Source organism: Anolis carolinensis, unplaced genomic scaffold (assembly GCF_035594765.1).
Source record: "Anolis carolinensis isolate JA03-04 unplaced genomic scaffold, rAnoCar3.1.pri scaffold_19, whole genome shotgun sequence".
Classification (NCBI taxonomy): Eukaryota; Metazoa; Chordata; class Lepidosauria; order Squamata; family Dactyloidae; genus Anolis; species Anolis carolinensis.
In genome coordinates, this window is record NW_026943829.1 from 76941 (window position 1) to 95898 (window position 18958).

Sequence of the window (18958 nt, forward strand, 5' to 3'; positions counted from 1 at the left end):
CCCCAGGAATCCACATATTGCATTGCCAATGCTTTCAAGCTCTCCTTCTTCATTTGGAGTGAAGAACCCTTATAATAAACCCAGATTAAAAGTCCTTTTGTAGACAATTATCACTCAGAACAGAAAGGTCACACTTTGATGTCATGGCTGGGATATTTGGCTAGGGTCACAAAAAAATGGGGTTTAGTTCTGAAACTCAATGGATGATATGATAATATAATAATACCATATATTCTCGAGTATAAGCCAACCCAAATATAAGCCGAGGCACCTAATTTTATCACAAAAAAACTGGGAAAACATTGACTCCAGTATAAGCCGAGGGTGGTAAATTTCAGAAATAAAAATACATTCCAATTACCATATATACTCGAGTATAAGCCGACCGGAATATAAGCCAAGGCACCTAATTTTATCACAAAAAAACAGGGAAAACATTGACTCCAGTATAAGCCGAGGGTGGTAAATTTCAAAAATAAAAATAGATACCAATAAAATTACATTAATTGAGGCATCAGTAGGTTAAATGTTTTTGTAATTGGGATACATTTGCAAATTCCAGTCAATTACCAGTGGTTTGAACAGAGAAAATGGCTTTTCAGCCCATTATATATATTAATAGGCTGGCTTTCATGATAGTTGTGCGTATGACAAACAAACAAACAAAAGCCTTCAAGAAAAGGCTCTGCTTCCAACAGCACCAAACTTTCCTGAAAGCAGAACGTATTAGTTTCACACTTCAGAGCCAATTAACAGCCAAGCAGACCCGTGTTTTCGCTTAACGGTGCCAGCATGTTTATGCTAAGTGCCTAATGTTACAATCCCGTTTTTTCCGTATCCCATTTCGCCCCCTCCCCAGCTCCTCAAATCAATGAATACGGTACTCCATCATTTCATCTGAAGAAGTGGATTGCAAGCCACAAAAGTTGATACTAAAACAGGAGGGTTGAATGAAAAGTAATGCCTCCACCTTTGTAACTCCTCAACAGATGGCAGTCCTGGTCTGTGGCAGGTAATGGCTTGTTCAGGAGACTCTCATCTACAGTTAGCTCCATTTGGCGGGAAGCCTTAGCATTGAACGGTTGTGTTGTTAAAGTGTGAAGTATGGAACCCTGTGCAGACGGAGAAGCCTTAGCATTGAAAGGTTGTGTTGTTAAAGTGTGAAGTATGCTTGGCTATCGGAAGATCTGTGCACAGTTGGTCCTGTGAGACGCTGGTTGTGGAAACCGAGTGTCGACTTCTTCCCGTGACGGCTTCAGAAAACTTGTTCATCGTTGGCAGAAATGTATCCAATTATCTGGTCATTATGTGGAAAAGTGAATAGTGGTAAAGAGCACATTCTTAGGATTATTTCTGCATTTGATTTATTAAAATATTCCCATCCAAACAGAAGTAACGAAGGTGGAGGCATTGCTTTTAATTCAACCCTCGTAGATTTGGTCTTAAAGGTTCTACAGAACGGCTTTTTTTCCTTTACTTCCCATACTGAAACAAACCAGCATGGCTAACCCTTAACAGATTGCTTGTGTGTATATTGTGTGGGTATACCTTTCCTCCTCTGCAATGCATCCATTCCTGGAGCCAGAATTGACATCTGGACGCGCACGGCTTTGTTTGGCATGCACACATCACACCCTCGCCCACAATTACTTCCCACGCTGTCTTTGTTTTCCGACCGGGGTCTGCAGCCCCCTTTCATTCAGAGGGGAGCAAAGAAATTGGGCAACTGGTTTTCCTCGCACACCTCATTCTCTCTCCCCCTCTCCTGCCACCCCTTCCAGCTTCACTTTCCCCTTTGTTTTTGTTCCAGGAAGTCACGACATCAAGAGCAAGTCAAAGTCAAAGCCACAGCGCAAGGCACAGAATCTTATCTCGCCGGCACAGATACTGCCTGTTGTGTTCCCCTACCAATACCACTTGCTACGCAGGAGAGCTGGAAGGCACAGGACCAGTGAGCAAAGTGTGAGCATACACACATACACACACACACACACACACACACAGAAGGCAGACTCATTGGTAATAGTGTGCGCACACAACCAATACAGCATTCCTAATTGGCGCATGGTGTAAAGTGGCAACTCATTGCCAAAGGAGGTATTCTCCAGGGAGCATCCCAAAACAATATTGGAACTACAGTAGAGTCTCACTTATCCAAGCTAAACGGGCCGGCAGAAGCTTGGATAACCGAATATCTTGGATAATATGTAGGGATTAAGGAAAAGCCTATTAAACATCAAATTAGGTTATGATTTTACAAATTAAGCACCAAAACATCAGGTTATATAACAAATTTGAGAGAAAAAGTAGTTCAATACGCAGTCATGTTATGTTGTAATTACTGTATTTACGAATTTAGCACCAAAATATCATGATATATTGAAAACATTGACTACAAAAATGGCTTGGATAATCCAGAAGCTTGGATAAGCGAGGCTTGGATAAGTGAGACTCTACTGTATTTTGGCAGTCTTTAATTTCCTATGGCAACTGGTGGCTCCTGCGTCTGAGGAAGTGTAGAATCTGCTCTGGTTTTCAGTCTGAATGTTAATGCAGCTACGTATATCCAAGGTGCTTCACAAAATAGTATCTGCATTTTGAACGAATCATTGAAGTTGGACTAGAGCTCCATTTCACTAGTATGGAAGCTGCCAGATGTCACTGATAAGTTTCTAAAGCAAAAACAAGAGGAGTTCATGTAAAACTTCTCTATTGCGAAGTCATTTCCTCATAATAGCCCTTACGTGTAGCTTAGTCATGACTTCGTACCTTCTGTCCTCCTTTCTTCCTTTTTTACTTCCTTGAGTTAAATTATGTTGACGATCGTGCCATCGCCGCTCAGGCAGGGAGCTTTGAAATGGTTGAACAGAAGTTCTCTGAAGCTCTAGGTGATCTTACTGCCTATTACAGAGAAAGCCAGCTGATTCCTAATCCATCACTATGCTGACGATTGTGTCATCACTGCTCAAGCAGGAAGATTTGAAAGGGTTGAACAGAAGCTCTCTGAAGCTTTAGGTGCTCTTACTGCCTATTACAGGGAAAACTAGCTGATTCCTAATCCATCACTGCTCAGAGAGCTTTGAAATGGTTGGACAGAAACTCTCTGAAGCTCTAGGTGATCTTACTGCCTATTACAGGGAAAACTAGCTGATTCCTAATCCATCACTATACTGACAATCGTGCCATCACTGCTCAGGGAGCTTTGAAATGGTTGAACAGAAGCTCTCTGAAGCTTTAGGTGCTCTTATTGCCTATTACAGGGAAAACCAGCTGATTCCTAATCCATGCACACATGTGCTTTTCACCTTAAGAATAGACAAGCATCTCGAGCACCAAGGATCACCTTGGAAGGAATCCCAATGTATTAAGGGAAGCAAGAAGGAAAAAGTTACAAAAATGGTACAGAACTCCTTCACAACTTTCACGTTTTTTACCAGGGATGAAGGATAAGTGTTGGCACGGTCGTGAACAAAGAGGGGTGTTTATATCATATGATATGGGAGTGCGATCAAGTGCAAGAATATTGGAGAATGGTTGAAGGAGAAATCAATAGAATGCTAAATCTACAAATAGTAATACAGTAGTCTCATTTATCCAACATAAACGGGCCGGCAGAACATTGGATAAGTGAATATGTTGGATAATAAGGAGGGATTAAGGAAAAGCCTATTAAATATCAAATTAGGTCATGATTTTACAAATTAAGCACCAAAACATCATGTTACACAACAAGTTTGACAGAAAAGTAGTTCAATACGCAGTAATGCTATGTAGTAATTACTGTATTCACGAATTTAGCACCAAAATATCACGATGTATTGAAAACATTGACTACAAAAATGTGTTGGATAATCCAGAACGTTGGATAAGTGAGTGATTTTCCATGGCCAAGTAGAGATCCGAACCTTGCTCTCCAAATCCTAATGTGGTGACTCTTTATTCTCCCAGCAAACCTACTGGGTTTGTTAGCCGGGGAAGGTGTGACTCTCCCACGGTTCCCTAAATATTATTTGGGAACCAGCCCACAGATATGCCAAATCCCTGCCTGAACTCTAGCAACTACATACTGTCTCTTGGTACGGAAATATATGTGGTTTCTTTCGTTCTTGACAAGTGTTCTCACCCATGTGTTTATTCAGACTCTGATTGCAGCTATTATCAACAAAAAAGCAAATATTGATACAATGTTCTGATATGACAAAGCAGCACAGCAATGTTTGAAAAATGGGAATAAACAACTAGTAAAATGTTGTAAGCTTTCATGGCCGGGATCACTGGGTTGCTGTGAATTTTCCGGGCTGCGTGGCCATGTTTCAGAAGCATTCTCTCCTGACGAAAATGCCTACATCTATGGCATCATCAGAGGTCATGAGGTCTGTTGTGGGGTTTATAACAGGGCACTTGATGAACCAACCTGGACACACCATATTATTTGAGAACACAGAAATGATGGACCACTCTAACAACCAGAAGCATTCTCTCCTGACGTTTCACCCACGTCTATGGCAGGCATCCTCGGAGGTTGTGAGGTCTGTTGGAAACTAGGCAAGTGGGGTTTATAGCATCACATTTGATGAAACAACCTGGACACAGCATATTATTTGAGAACACATAAATGGTGGACCACTGTAACAACCAGAAGCATTCTCTCCTGACGTTTCGCCTACATCTATGGCATCATCAGAGGTTGTGAGGTCTGTTGTGGGGTTTATAGCAGGGCACTTGATGAACTAACCTGGACACATCATATTATTTGAGAACACAGAAATGATGGACCACTCACAACCAGAAGCATTCTCTCCTGATGTTTCGCCCACATCTATGACAGGCATCCTCAGAGGTCATGAGGTCTGTTGGAAACTAGGCAAGTGGGGTTTATAGCATCACACTTGATGAAACAACCTGGACACAGCATATTATTTGAGAACACAGAAATGATGGACTACTCGAACAACCACCATGTCAGACTACACAGAGAAGCCACTGAAACCTACAAGCAGGTGGACAATTTCAACGGAAAGGAGGAAACCATGAAAATGAACAAAATCTGGCTACAGAAAGCACGCTGAAAAAGGATCCGGCTATCCTTAATACATTGGCAGCTGAGGGGGGTTTGATATTTAGCTTGTCAGCCGCTTTAAAAATAGAAAGATAGACACTTAGCACATGCCCATTATTATCCTCTGCTGTTATTACTGCACATATTTTGGAGCTGAGCCATGGTACCAAGACCTGGATGAGATCCAGCTGGAAAGGGAGGAAAAGCAATAGAGCTTGCACCAAACTTATTTTTGCTGTCATATTCATACTAGAAAAAGGGAGCTCATTTGCTCCAATATTAACTATGCAGTGTAACCATCCCCGGCTTTTATCTAAAGTTACAGGAACTGACCTATAGTTTTCCAAAATAGGCTCTAATTTAATGTTTAATAGGCTTTTCTTTAATCTCTCCTTATTATGCAACATATCTGCTTATCCAACGTTCTGCCGGACCATTTACGTTGGATAACCGAGACTACTGTACTACTTTGGTTCATACAAAGTGCTTATATTGTCTATATAAAGGCTATATGATATATGCAGAGGCAAAGCTATATAGGCAATAGTCTACTATTTTCTGGCTTATGGTCCCTACACCAGCTTGGTTGTAGCTGGGGCTAACAGCGGGTGCTCATTCCTCCAAGGTCATGTGGCCACTGGCATGACTGCATGGAGCGCCGTTACCTTCCCGCCGGAGCGGTACCTATTGATCTACTCACATTGGCATGTTTTCGAACTGCTAGGTTGGCAGAAGCTGGGGCTAACAGCGGGAGCTCATTCCTCCAATGTCATGTGGCCACTGGCATGACTGCATGGAGTGCCGCTACCTTCCCGCCGGAGCAGTACCTATTGATCTACTCACATTTGCATGTTTTCGAATTTCTAGGTTGGCAGAAGCTGGGGCTAACAGCAGGTGCTCATTCCTCTCCCTGGATTTGAACCTGCGACCTTTTGGTCCACAAGTTCAGCCGCTCAGCGCTTTAACACGCTGTGCCACCGCCCGCCACTCTGAAAATCCCTAGAGGAGACATATTTTGTCAGATGCAGGTAGATGAAACTGTGGGCACAAGGGTCGTACTGTAGTTGCTTTTTGTTATATGTTTGACTCAGTTTTTATTCCATGTAAATGTTACTCAATAAAAATGATTTTTTTTTAGAAGCAATAAGGAACCAAAGCTCTGTAGCAAGGATGAAAGGGGCATTGATTTCAGATGAGAGGTAACTGCGAAGGCGGAGGGGCACCATCAAAGTTAACCCAGCGTGTGCTGAGAATGCAGATTCGCAGAGAGGGAAATCTGTGACATCAGCAGCTCGGCCTGGCCTCTCCTTTAAAAATTGCTCTGCCTGTTTGAACAAGAGAGCCGGCCGATTTCTTGGCGAGAGGAGTCAAGATGCCACCAAAAAGACAAGGAAGAAAGGAATGTGTGGAAGATAAGAGCAGGTGATGGAGTGCACGGCGCCGGCGCCGGCGGGGGTTTAATCTCAGGTCTCCTTCTCCAGGCGACGCAGAGGGTAATTTTTCTTGGAGATGAATGCTGTGCTCTGGCAGCCACCGTCTCCACGTGGCACAGAATCAACAGGAGGAACAGCAGAAAAGGCCATGATAAGCCCGACCTCTGGATCAAGGGGTTGGACAGACAACTGAATTAACCACTGGGTTCATTGCAGTGGTTGGAATGCCTATTTAAAACTGCTATGTGCCTGTAATGCAGCTAAATGTATAGAAAGTTGACCTGAAAGGAATAATAATAATCTATCTATATAAAAGAGTGATGGCATCAGGGCAACCCGCAAAACAACAAAACTACAGGCCCCCCAACCTCGAAATTTGACAACACAACCCATCATTAATGGCTCTAGGTTGATACAACAAAAAGAAAAGAAAAATAAAGTCCTAATTACACGGAGAGAAATAATAGTTTTTATCCAATTGCTGCCAGTTTGAAGGCTAAGCTCTACCCACTTGGTCTCCTAGCAACCTACTCAGCCCAGGGGACAGGCACAGTTAGGCCTCACTTAGGCCTCTTCCACAGATTATCAGATTTTAACTGGATTATATGGCAGTGTAGACTCAAGGCCCTTCCACACAGCTATATAACCCATTTATAATCTTATATTATTTATTTATTATTTATTTATTTACAGTATTTATATTCCACCCTTCTCACCCCGAAGGGGACTCAGGGCGGATTACAATGAACACATATATGGTAAACATTCAATGCCAACAGACAAACAACATATATAGACAGACTCAGAGGCATTTTTAACATTTTTTTCCAGCTTCACGATTCCGGCCACAGGGGGAGCTGTTGCTTCACTGTCCACTAGTGGCTGTACTTCCTCATTCCTTTCCTCGTGTTTTGCTGGCAGTTTTTTATGATGTTGTAAATTAGTTAAATTAGCCTCCCGCATAAAGCGTACCTAAATTTCCCTAATTGACAGATGCAACTGTCTTTCGGGGCTGCATAGGTCAACAGCAAGGGTTATTATCTGCTTTGCACTGGATTATCTTGACTCCACACTGCCATATAATCCACTTCAGTGTGCATACTAAACATAAAGACAACCACACAACAGACATTCAATACCACCACTACCTCAACAATTTCTCACCAACACCACCAGACAACACCACAGCAACGCGTGGCCGGGCACAGCTAGTGATTCTATATAAAAATGTCATGTACATTTGTAGGACTGAGTAAACAACAAAACCACTGAACCAAATCACACCAAATTTGGCCACAAAAGACAGCCAACCAATCTATGTCTTTCAAACAAACAAAAAAACCCTGGAAAATAAAGTCCAAATTAGAGAAAGAGGAAGAGCTATTTTCAACCCTGGTTGCTGATCAGAAGGGTAGGCCCCGCCCCCTTTAGGCCCTGCCCACTTCATCTCCTAGCAACCCCCTCGGTCACAATGGCACCAGGGTACAGCCAGAGTTCAGGCTTTTTAGGCTGCAAGGCTATTCATTACTATTCCACTCGGCCAACAAAGCATTCCCATAAGCCACAGCAATGCGTGGCCGGGCACAGTTAATAATAATAATAATAATAATAATAATAATAATAATAATAATAATAATAGATCTGTCAACTGCAAAAGGCCACCCTACTGGGATCTGCGCGCATCATCCAAAAATACATCACACAGTCCTAGACACTTGGGAAGTGTTCGACTTGTGATTTTGTGAAACGAAATACAGCATATCTATCTTGTTTGCTGTGTCATACAATATAATAATAATAATAATAATAATAATAATAATAATAATAATAATAATAATAAAAAACAAGAAAAACTCAGCCGCTATCAGGACCTCAAAATTGAACTGCAAAGATTGAACTGCGGGCCCGGGCTGTGGCGCAGGCAGGAGAGCAAGCCAGCTGCAACCAGCTGCAATGAATCACTCTGACCAGGAGGTCATGAGTTCGAGGCCCGCTCGGAGCCTATGTTTGTCTTGTCTTTGTTCTATGTTAAAGGCATTGAATGTTTGCCTATATGTGTAATGTGGTCTGCCCTGAGTCCCCTTCGGAGTGAGAAGGGCAGAATATAAATGCTGTAAATAAATAAATAATAAATAAAGACTTTGGTAGAAACCAGTACAGGTGGTCCTGGTGGTGATGGGCACATTGGGTGCCGTGTCAAAAGATCTCAGCCAGCATTTGGAAACAATAGACATTGACAAAATTACAATCTGCCAACTGCAAAAGGCCACCCGACTGAAATCTGCGCGCATCATCCGAAAATACATCACAGAGTCCTAAACGCTTGGGAAGTGTTCGACTTGTGATTTTGTGATACAAAATCCAGCATATCTATCTTGTTTGCTGTGTCATACAATGTCGTTGTGTCAATAATAATAATAATAATAATAATAATAATAGGAAGTGTCCGAGGTGTGATCCAATACAACAGCCAGCAGAGTGTCTGTTGTGGACTCATCTTGTTGGGATGCCTTAGCATTGAACGGTTGTGTTGTTAAAGTGCGCAGTATGGAACCCTGCGCAGACGGGGAAGCCTTAGCATTGAACAGTTGTGTTGTTAAAGTGTGAAGTAGGGAACCCAGCATATCTATCTTGTTTGCTGTGTCATACAATGTCGTTGTGTCATTAATAATAATAATAATAATAATAATAATAATAAAAACTTTACTTCTAGACTGCCCTCTATTCCCAGAGGGACTCAGGGTGGTTAACATACATATAAACGGCAAACTTTCAATGCCACGACTACTTCACTAATATCAAAAGTATAAAATGACAATAACATACACGTTTTCATAAAAATCCCACATTAAAAAAATATATATATTTAAACAGTCAGTAAAAATATTATTGCACAGAGCGAGTGTATACCTGGACCGATTTAAGTGACCAAGTTGCTGAAAATGTTCAGTCACTTGGACCATAGCTGCTATGGAGTGGGACTGAGAGTAGGGCCTCCTCCGCTGACCGAAGTGCCCGAGATGGTCGATACAGGGAGATGCGATTTGACAAATAGCCTGGACCTGAGCTGTTTAGGGCTTTATAGGTAACAACCAGCTCTTTGTATTTAGCTCAGAAACAGACCGGCAGCCAGTGGAGCTGCTGCAGCATGGGAGTGGTTCTCTCCCTGTTAGTACCTGGCTGCCGATCGCTGAACTAGCTGTAGTTTCCAAACTATCTTCAAAGGAATCGTTTTAAAAATAAAATGATGTGGGTGGGGGAAAGGAATCGAATGAAGGCGGGGAGAGAGAGAGAGAGAGAAGCTTCAGGAGGCTTTTCCTTTGAATGATCTTGAACCTTGCAACCATCCTGACGGTAACTCTTCTTTCCTCCTGGCACGGCTGGCTGAGCGTATGTCAGGCGTAATTGCCAGCTGCACTCGTTGGGGGGTAATTTAGCTCAAGCAGCAACTGCATCTTTACACCGTGGGGTTGTATTGTGATGCAGGCTTTTGTTTCTGATTTCTCCAGCAGTTTGCTGCCAGGAAAAGAGGTGGGCAGCAGCAGAGATGGAAGAGAGAAGTGTCTGCTTTGGTTCATAGTGGATTCCTCTTCTCTGAAAGCCCGAATGCTGCTTTGGAAATCTTCAAACATGTGTGCATACTGTTAATGTGGGATTTGTGTTTATAGTGTTTAAATGCAATTTGTGCCATGCTTGTATTGCAACTGATTGCATCATCCAGAATGTACCATAGTGTGGAAAGAGTTAATTGCCAAGAAGCTATGATGAACTTGATGTGTGGCTGGAACTAGGGAGTATCCAGACACAAGTGTTTGTGCATAACGATTGCATCAGTTCAGTTCAATTCAGTTGAGTTCTGTCTGCCTAGAGTTCGAGTCAAGTTCTGTTGGAGAACAGAACAGTCCTGTGTTCATCTGTCGTCTGCAAGTCTGTTTGTGTTGAATACTGCTGCATACAGTAAAACTTTGTAAATAGTTTTACCAATGTCTCTGAGTGTCTCTTTGTTCTGCGTTCCACTGCTTCCATCCAACTACTGCTGCGCTGCAAATACTCTGACACATACATATATACGAGATTCCACCTGAACATGAGGGAGAAATTCCTAACTGGGAGAGCTGTTCAGCAGTGGAACTCTCTGCCCCGGAGTGTGGTGGAGGCTTCTTCATTGGAGGTTTGAAACAGAGGCTTTATGGCCATCTGTTGAGGGGGATTTGAATGCGATTTTCCTGCTTCTTGGCAGAATGGGGTTGGACTTGATGGCCCATGAGGTCCCTTCCAATTCTAGGATTATAGGAATCTACTAGCTGTGCCCGGCCACGCGTTGCTGTGGCAAAGTGGTGGTGGTATTGGTTAAAATTGTTGTGTAATTTTTATTTGACGTTATTTCTATTTTTTAATTAATTTTATTGTAAGTTATCTTTTTATTTATTATATTTTATTATTTTCTTGTATTATTTTTAGTTATTTTTTGTTATTATGGTATTTTATTGTATTAATTTTTAGTGTTTTTTATTATTTTTTATTGGGTTGCTAGGAGACCAAGTTGGAGGAGCTTAGCCTTCTAGCTGGCAGCAATTGGATAAAAGCAATTATTCCTCTCTCTCTCTAATTAGGACTTTATTTTTCTTTTCTTTTTGTTGTATCAACCTAGAGCTGTGGATGATGGGTTGTGTCGTCAAATTTCGAGGTTGGGGGGCCTGTAGTTTTGTTGTTTTGTGGGTCGCCGTGATGCCATCACTCTTTTATATATATAGATGATAAGTGATATCTATATATATATAAATGTGATGTATGTTGTAGGACTGAGTTAACAACAAAACCACTGGGCCAAATCACACCAAATTTGGCCAAAATTATTACCCTAGAACGCAAGTACCCAGACTTCCAAGCAGCAAACCTATTCCATTGTATTCCAGCACACCAAACTAGGATTCCCATAAGAAAAAAACAGCCAGGCTTTGAGGCTCCAAGGCTATTTACTGCTATTCCATCTAGCCAACAAAGGATTCCCATAAGCCACAGCAACGCGTGGCCAGGCACAGTTAGTATGAATCTAAAAGCTTATGACTAGCAATTGTTGACATTTCATGGTAATTCTTAGCGCTGTTGGAGAACAGTAGGCAATTGTCAGAAATGTCTGCCATAGCAGAGAAAATTTGAAAACTATGGTATCACTGATATAAAGCACCAAATTTTGACATCATTTTCATCATTTACCAAAGTATCCAACATCTCACAGCCTGAGTGAGAATGTTGTTGTTAACCTTATTTACAAACCACCTTTCCTCCGAAACCAGTCAACAAAATAGTTGAAAACAATCCAGTCATTTCTAACATTTACTAGTACATCATAATCATCATCATCATTATTATTATTACCGTATATACTCGAGTATAATCTGAGTTTTTCGGCCCTTTTTTAGGACTGAAAAAGCCCTCCTCGCCTTACACTCGGGTGAAGGTCCTGATTGGCTTATATTCGGGTCAGCTTATACTTGAGTATATATGGTACATTGATTATTTTTCCTCTATTATTATTGATATTATTACATTTATTTTTCTACTCTATTATTATCATTTCATTTATTATTTTACTCTATTATAATTGTTACTACTACATTTATTTTATCTTATTTTTATTATTATTGACACATTTATTATTTCACTGATATTATTACAGTAGAGTCTCACTTATCCAAGCTAAACGGGCCGGCAGAAGCTTGGATAAGTGAATATCTTGGATAATAAGGAGGGATGAAGGAAAAGCCTATTAAACATCAAATTAGGTTATGATTTTACAAATTAAGCACCAAAACATTGTTATACAACAAATTTGACAGAAAAAGTAGTTCAGTACGCAGTAATGTTATGTTGTAATTACTGTATTTACGAATTTAGAACCAAAATATCATGATATATTGAAAACATTGACTACAAAAATGGCTTGGATTATCCAGAAGCTTGGATAAGCGAGGCTTGGATAAGTGAGACTCTTCTGTATTACATTTATTATTTTACTCTATTTATCATTACATTTATTATTTTACTCTATTATTATTGTTACTATTATATTTATTTTACTCTATTTTATTATTATTGATACATTTATTATTTCACTGATATTATTGTTATTATTACATTTATTATTTTATTCTATTATTACATTTATTATTTTATTCTATTATTACATTTATTATTTCACTCTATTATTATTGTTACTATTACATTTATTTTACTCTATTTTTATTATTATTGATACATTTATTATTTCACTCTGATATTATTACATTTATTATTATATTTATTATTTGACTGTATTTATTATTATTCTTACATTTATTATTTTACTCTATTATTATTAAAAGGCTAGGTAAGCACATGTACATTGAAGAAGATGAGAATGATGACTTGATCAGAGTTGGACAGTCTTATCTTAAATTACAGTTTTATGTAAATATTCAAAAACGTTTAGCCTACTGATGCCTCAATTAATTTAATTTTATTGGTATCGATTTTTATTTCTGAAATTTACCACTCTCTGCTTATACTTGAGTCAATGTTTTCCCAGTTGTTTGTGGTAAAATTAGATGACTTGGCTTATATTCGGGTCGGCTTATACTCGAGTATATACGGTATGGTACATCTCAACCACCCCAATTTCTTTTTTTACGGATTAATTTTGTCTCTTCCTTCTTTCCACCCATTTATCAGTAGATGTCAGCATTTAACAGGGCAGGCTGGGAACTGTCCTGCATTGTTTAAAACATTAATTGCTGTTCAGACATTTTCCAGCATGTGTTTGTTGTTGACTTTTCCAAAGTCATGGCAGATATACTAACAAATGTACTTATTCCAACAAATCAATGCCAGCAGCTGCGGAGAGGACAAGGCAGGAATAATTAAAGAGATGAGCAGTAGGCGGCAGTCCTTACTTGTGAGGAGGCCTGTTCCTGCGCTTATTGTTTTAATGCTGCTTTTAATTTGCTTGCTGGTAAGAGTTTTAATGGTTTTGGAGGGTAATTATTGTTTTATGTTTGCTAACTGACAACATAAGCGTGCTGAAAATCCTTTTGATGAAGAGCAGAATAAATGCATCAAATAAATAAACTGAAATTACTCCTCTGCAGAGGTTTGAAATACTGCACTGGGTACCATAGCTTGGAAAAGCTACCGTATATACTCGAGTATAAGCCAACCCACCGTTAGCCCCAGCTTCTACCAACCTAGCAGTTCGAAAACATGCAAATATGCAATATATACCGTATATACTCGAGTATAAGCCTACTTTTTCAGCCCTTTTTTTAAGACTGAAAAAGCCCATCGGCTTATACTCGGGTAAGGGTCCTGGTTGGCTTATATTTGGGTCAGCTTATACTCGAGAATATATGGTACATTTATTATTTTTCTGTATTATTATTGGTATACATTTATTAATCTTCTCTATTATTGTGGCTACTATTACATTTATTTTACTCTATTATTATTATTATTATTATTATTACATTTATTATTTCACTCTGATATTATTATTATTATTATTATTATTATTATTTTATTTTATTATGACACAGCAAACAAGATAGATATGCTGGATTTCGTATCACAAAATCACAAGTCGAACACTTCCCAAGTGTCTAAGGCTGTGTGATTTATTATTATTATTATTATTATTATTATTATTTTATTGTATGACACAGCAAACAAGAAAGATATGCTGGATTTCGTATCACAAAATCACAAGTCGAACACTTCCCAAGTGTCTAGGGCTGTGTGATTTATTATTATTATTATTATTATTATTATTATTATTATTATTATTATTATTATTATTATTTTATTGTATGACACAGCAAACAAGAAAGATATGCTGGATTTCGTATCACAAAATCACAAGTCAAACACTTCCCAAGTGTCTAGGACTGTGTGATGTATTTTCAGATGATGCGTGCAGATCCCAGTAGGGTGGCTTTTTGCAGTTGGCAGATCGTAATTTTGTCAATGTCTATTGTTTCCAAATGCCGGCTGAGATCTTTTGGCACGGCACCCAGTGTGCCCATCACCACTGGGACCACCTGCACTGGTTTCTGCCAGAGTCTTTTAAGTTCAATCTTGAGGTCCTGATAGCGGCTGAGTTTTTCCTGTTGTTTTTTGTCAATGCGACTGTCACCTGGGATGGCGACATCAATGATCCAAACCTTTTTCTTTTCCACAACTGTGATGTCTGGTGTGTTGTGTTCCAGAACCTTGTCAGTCTGGATTCGGAAGTCCCACAGTTATTATTGCATTTATTATTTTACTCTATTATTACACTATTCCAAGAATAGCCTGCTGTTAGCCCCAGTTTCTGCCAACCTAGCAGTTCAAAACCATGCAAATATGAGTAGATCAATAGGTACCGCTACGGCAGGAAGGTAACAACGCATCCATGCCAGTGACCACATGACTTTGGAGGTGTCTAGGGACAACGCCGGCTCTTCGGCTTAGAAATGGACATGAGCACCAACCCCCAGAGTTGGACATGACTGGACTTAACATCAAGAGAAAACCTTTACCTTTACCTAAAGCTATTTTAAAAACCCTTCTCTGAGATCTTGGGAAAGAAAGCATGGCCTTCTAGACTAGACAGTACAGGGCTGGAAGGACCAATGGTCTGACCCAATACAAACGCGGCTTCCTTTGTTTCAGTTGTGTCATACTTGTGTTGTGACAATGTTGTCACAACAAGATGGTTTTCTGCCTGCCTCCCAAGCCTTCCGTCTGCTTTCCCCTCCTTCTCTGATTAGAGGGTTTCGTTGGCAATGAGGAGGTGTCTGCATGCATAGGTTACTCAGTCTCTGTTTGTGTAGGAAACAATGAGTAATGGTATTAGTAAAGGCAGATTGCTTGCTGCAAGCATCGATCTCCATTCTTGGCTGCAGCTGCAAACTGCATTTTTCTCTCCATAGTATTTCTCAGCCATGTATTTCAAGCAGAAAGAATTCCCAGCACCCAGTTTATATCTGGACTTGAACTCTGCTTATTGGGCTGCAAAATAAGTTAATGCAATTTTCTTTTTCATTCATAGTACGGAAGGTAAAGGTTTCTCCTCTTTTGTTGAAAGTATGCAATCCGAAGGTAAAGAAGAAAACAGAGGAGAAGTACCGTATATACTCAAGTATAAGCCAACCTGAATATAAGCTGAGGCACCAAATTTTATCACAAAACTGGGAAAACCTATTGACTCGAGTATAAGTTGAGGGTGGGAAATGCAGCAGCTACTGGAAAATTTCAAAAATAAAAATAAATATAGATACAGTAGAGTCTCACTTATCCAAGCTAAACGGGCCAGCAGAAGCTTGGATAAGTGAATATCTTGGATAATAAAGAGGGATTAAGGAAAAGCGTATTAAACATCAAATTATTTTATTTATTTATTATTTATTTACAGCATTTATATTCTGCCCTTCTCACCCCAAAGGGGACTCAGGGCGGATCACATTACACATATAGGCAAACATTCAATGCCTTTTAACATAGAACAAAGACAAGACAAACATAGGCTCCGAGCGGGCCTCGGACTCATGACCTCCTGGTCAGAGTGATTCATTGCAGTGATTCATTGCAGCTGCTCTCCAGCCTGCGCCACAGCCCGAGCTGTGTTATGATTTTACAAATTAAGCACCAAAACATCATGTTTTACAACAAATTTGACAAAAAAGCAGTTCAATACACAGTAATGTTAGCTTGTAATTACTGTATTTACGAATTTAGCACCAAAATATCACGATATATTGAAAACATTGACTACAAAAATGCCTTGGATAATCCAGAAACTTGGACAAGCGAGGCTTGGATAAGTGTGACTCTACTGTACTAATAAAATTACATTATTTGAGGCATCAATAAGTTAAATGTGTTTGAATGTTTACATAAAATTGTAATTTATGATAATAATAATAATAATAAGAAGAAGAAGAAGACTTTAATAAGATAAGACTGTCTGATTACCTATATACTTGAGTATAAGCCGACCCAAACATAAGCCAGCCGGGATCCTCACTCGAGTATAAGCCGAGGGGAGCTTTCTCAGCCTTAAAAAAGGGCTGAAAAACTAGGCTTATACTCGAGTATATACAGTAGATTTAAAACAAGAACACATTGACTGAAAATGGACTATAGGACTATCAAAGTAAGAAGTCAACAAATTTTTATTTTTTTAATTTTTAATTATTTTTATTTTCTTTTATTTTTTATTTTTCTTCCTTTTCTTTTTCTTCCTTTTCTGTTTTCCTACTTTCTATATAATCAAAATGTTCCCACTCTTCCGATGTTAATTTACTTTATTTCATATGATAAAAACCTTAATAAAAATATTTTTTTAAAAAAGATTTCCCCAGTCATGTCCGACTCTTGGGGTTGGTGCTCATCTCCATTTCCAAGATGAGCGGGCCGGTGTTGTCCGTAGACACTTCCAAGGTCATGTGGCCAGCATGACTGCATGGAGCGTTGTTGCCTTCCCGCCGGAGCGGTACCTATTGATCTACTCACATTTGCATGTTTTCGAACTGCTAGTTTGGCAGAAGCTGGGGCTAACAGCAGGAGCTCACCCTGCCCCCGGATTCGAACCTGCGATCTTTCGGTCCGCAAATTCAGCAGCTCAGCACTTTAACATGCTGTGCCACTGGGGGCCTGTACAAAAAAGCATACATTTGCAAAAATAACATTGTCTTTGTGGGTGAAACTGGTTGCCTGAAAAGGTGTGTTAAGGCATAATTATGTACGTAGATGTACATTAGGAGAAATGTGCATGCTAAAATTCACAGTTCCGGTTTGAATAGTGTTTTTAAAAAAAGAAAATAAAAGAAAACAGCAACTGATGTGCAAATGGGACAAAATGATTGCGAAAAGGAGACAACACCAATTGGATACATTTTGTCTGTCACTCGCTGGAACCATGACGTTGAAATGCATATATTCTTGAAACTGACACTAAAATGTGATATACAGTATTAGGAAAATTGTTTTTGAGAAATAGTCACAGGAGGAATGTGCGCACAAATATATATGGATTTCTGAGCAAGGTTATACAAAAAAACTTTTCAAATGGAAATGGTGAATGAAGAACATCTCAAGATTTGGTAGCTCCCATGTCAGAGGAGCACTGACTGCGCTCTGGGTTTTAGTCTGATATTTAAAGGAATTATCAAAAATATTGCAAGTATCTGGTGGAATACTTTGAACGGCTCCTTTAAAGTTGAGAGTAATACCTGGAGCAGATTGAATGTCCCACTAACATGGAGGATATCACTGTATTTTAAGAAAACATAGATTTGGAAGATGTCACATACGGTAGTTCAAGGATGGAAAATGCCAAAAGATATCAACTCGGTTGACTCAAGAAGTTTCAACAACAAATGCTTCCTCCCTTCCCAGCATTGCCACAGCTTTCCTATGAATATACACCACCCCACGAAGTACATATCATCTGCTAAATGATAATAACAGAACTCTGGATCACTCTCTGACTTGAATATCAAGCAAAAGTGGGTGCTAGAAATAATATCATACGAAAGCTGACTGGCACAACCCGGAGATCACAACCGGACACAGTGAAGATTTCTTGCGCTATGCCATTCTGCTGCTGAATACGAATGCCCAGTGTTAAAATAGTGAACGTGGCTCTTAATGAGACATGCTGCATCATCACATGATGTCTATGCCCAACACCACTGGAAAAATTATACTGTTTAGCTGGTATTGCACCACCTGACATCCCTAGGGAAATAGCAGCCAATAACGAAAGGACCAAGGCATTGACATCTCTGGCCAATCCTCTATTCGGATACCAACCAGCATGCCAACGCCTTAAATCAAGAAACAGCTAAGATCTTCAGAGACACTCGCAGGAACACCTCAGCAAGTGAGAGTCCAAAAGTGGCAGGTTAAAACCTGGAACCTCAATCCATGGCTGATACAGAATGAGAGACTCCCTCCATGGCACACAAAAGACTGAGCGACTTGGAAGGCTCTGAACAGACCGTGCTCTGGCACCACGAGGTGAAGAGTCAATATTAAGAAATGGGTTTACAAAGTGGAGTTTATGACATGCGAGTGTGGAGAAGAGCAAACCTCAGACCACTGACTACAATGCAGCCTGAACCCTGCCACATGCACAGCGGAGGACCTTCTCACAGTGACGCCAGAGGCACTCCCAAGTGGCCAGCTTCTGGTCCAAGGACACGTAATATAATGCCAAGTTTTTAATGTTGTATTTTTAAATACATGATAACTGTACCCTCAATTTACTTCTGACATGATAAATAAATAATATCATACTGAGATAGATATTTCAAGTGTGGGCATACAGGGCCGGCCCTAGGTAATTTTCAAGTGTAAGCGAACAGAATTTTGGCGTCCCACCACCCCAAACCAATCACTGAAAAATAAAAGCATTGGATAAGCAAAAATGTTGGATAATAAGGAGGGA

The 18958-nt window shown here is 39.8% G+C and overlaps 1 protein-coding gene across 3 annotated transcripts in view; it reads left to right on the forward strand.

Annotated features, from left to right (window-relative positions):
- The first annotated feature begins 296 nt into the window (after positions 1–296).
- LOC134294746 (protein spire homolog 2-like) overlaps positions 297–18958 on the forward strand; it is a 53234-nt gene continuing 34572 nt past the window's right edge. The window contains exons 1-2 of one of the 3 annotated variants that reach the window (XM_062966394.1): positions 297–1962; positions 5927–6087. The gene's annotated coding sequence lies outside the window, so the exon portion shown is untranslated. The remainder of the gene's footprint in view (positions 1963–5926; positions 6088–18958) is intronic. The other 2 variants (XM_062966393.1, XM_062966395.1) reach the window with 2 other exon arrangements.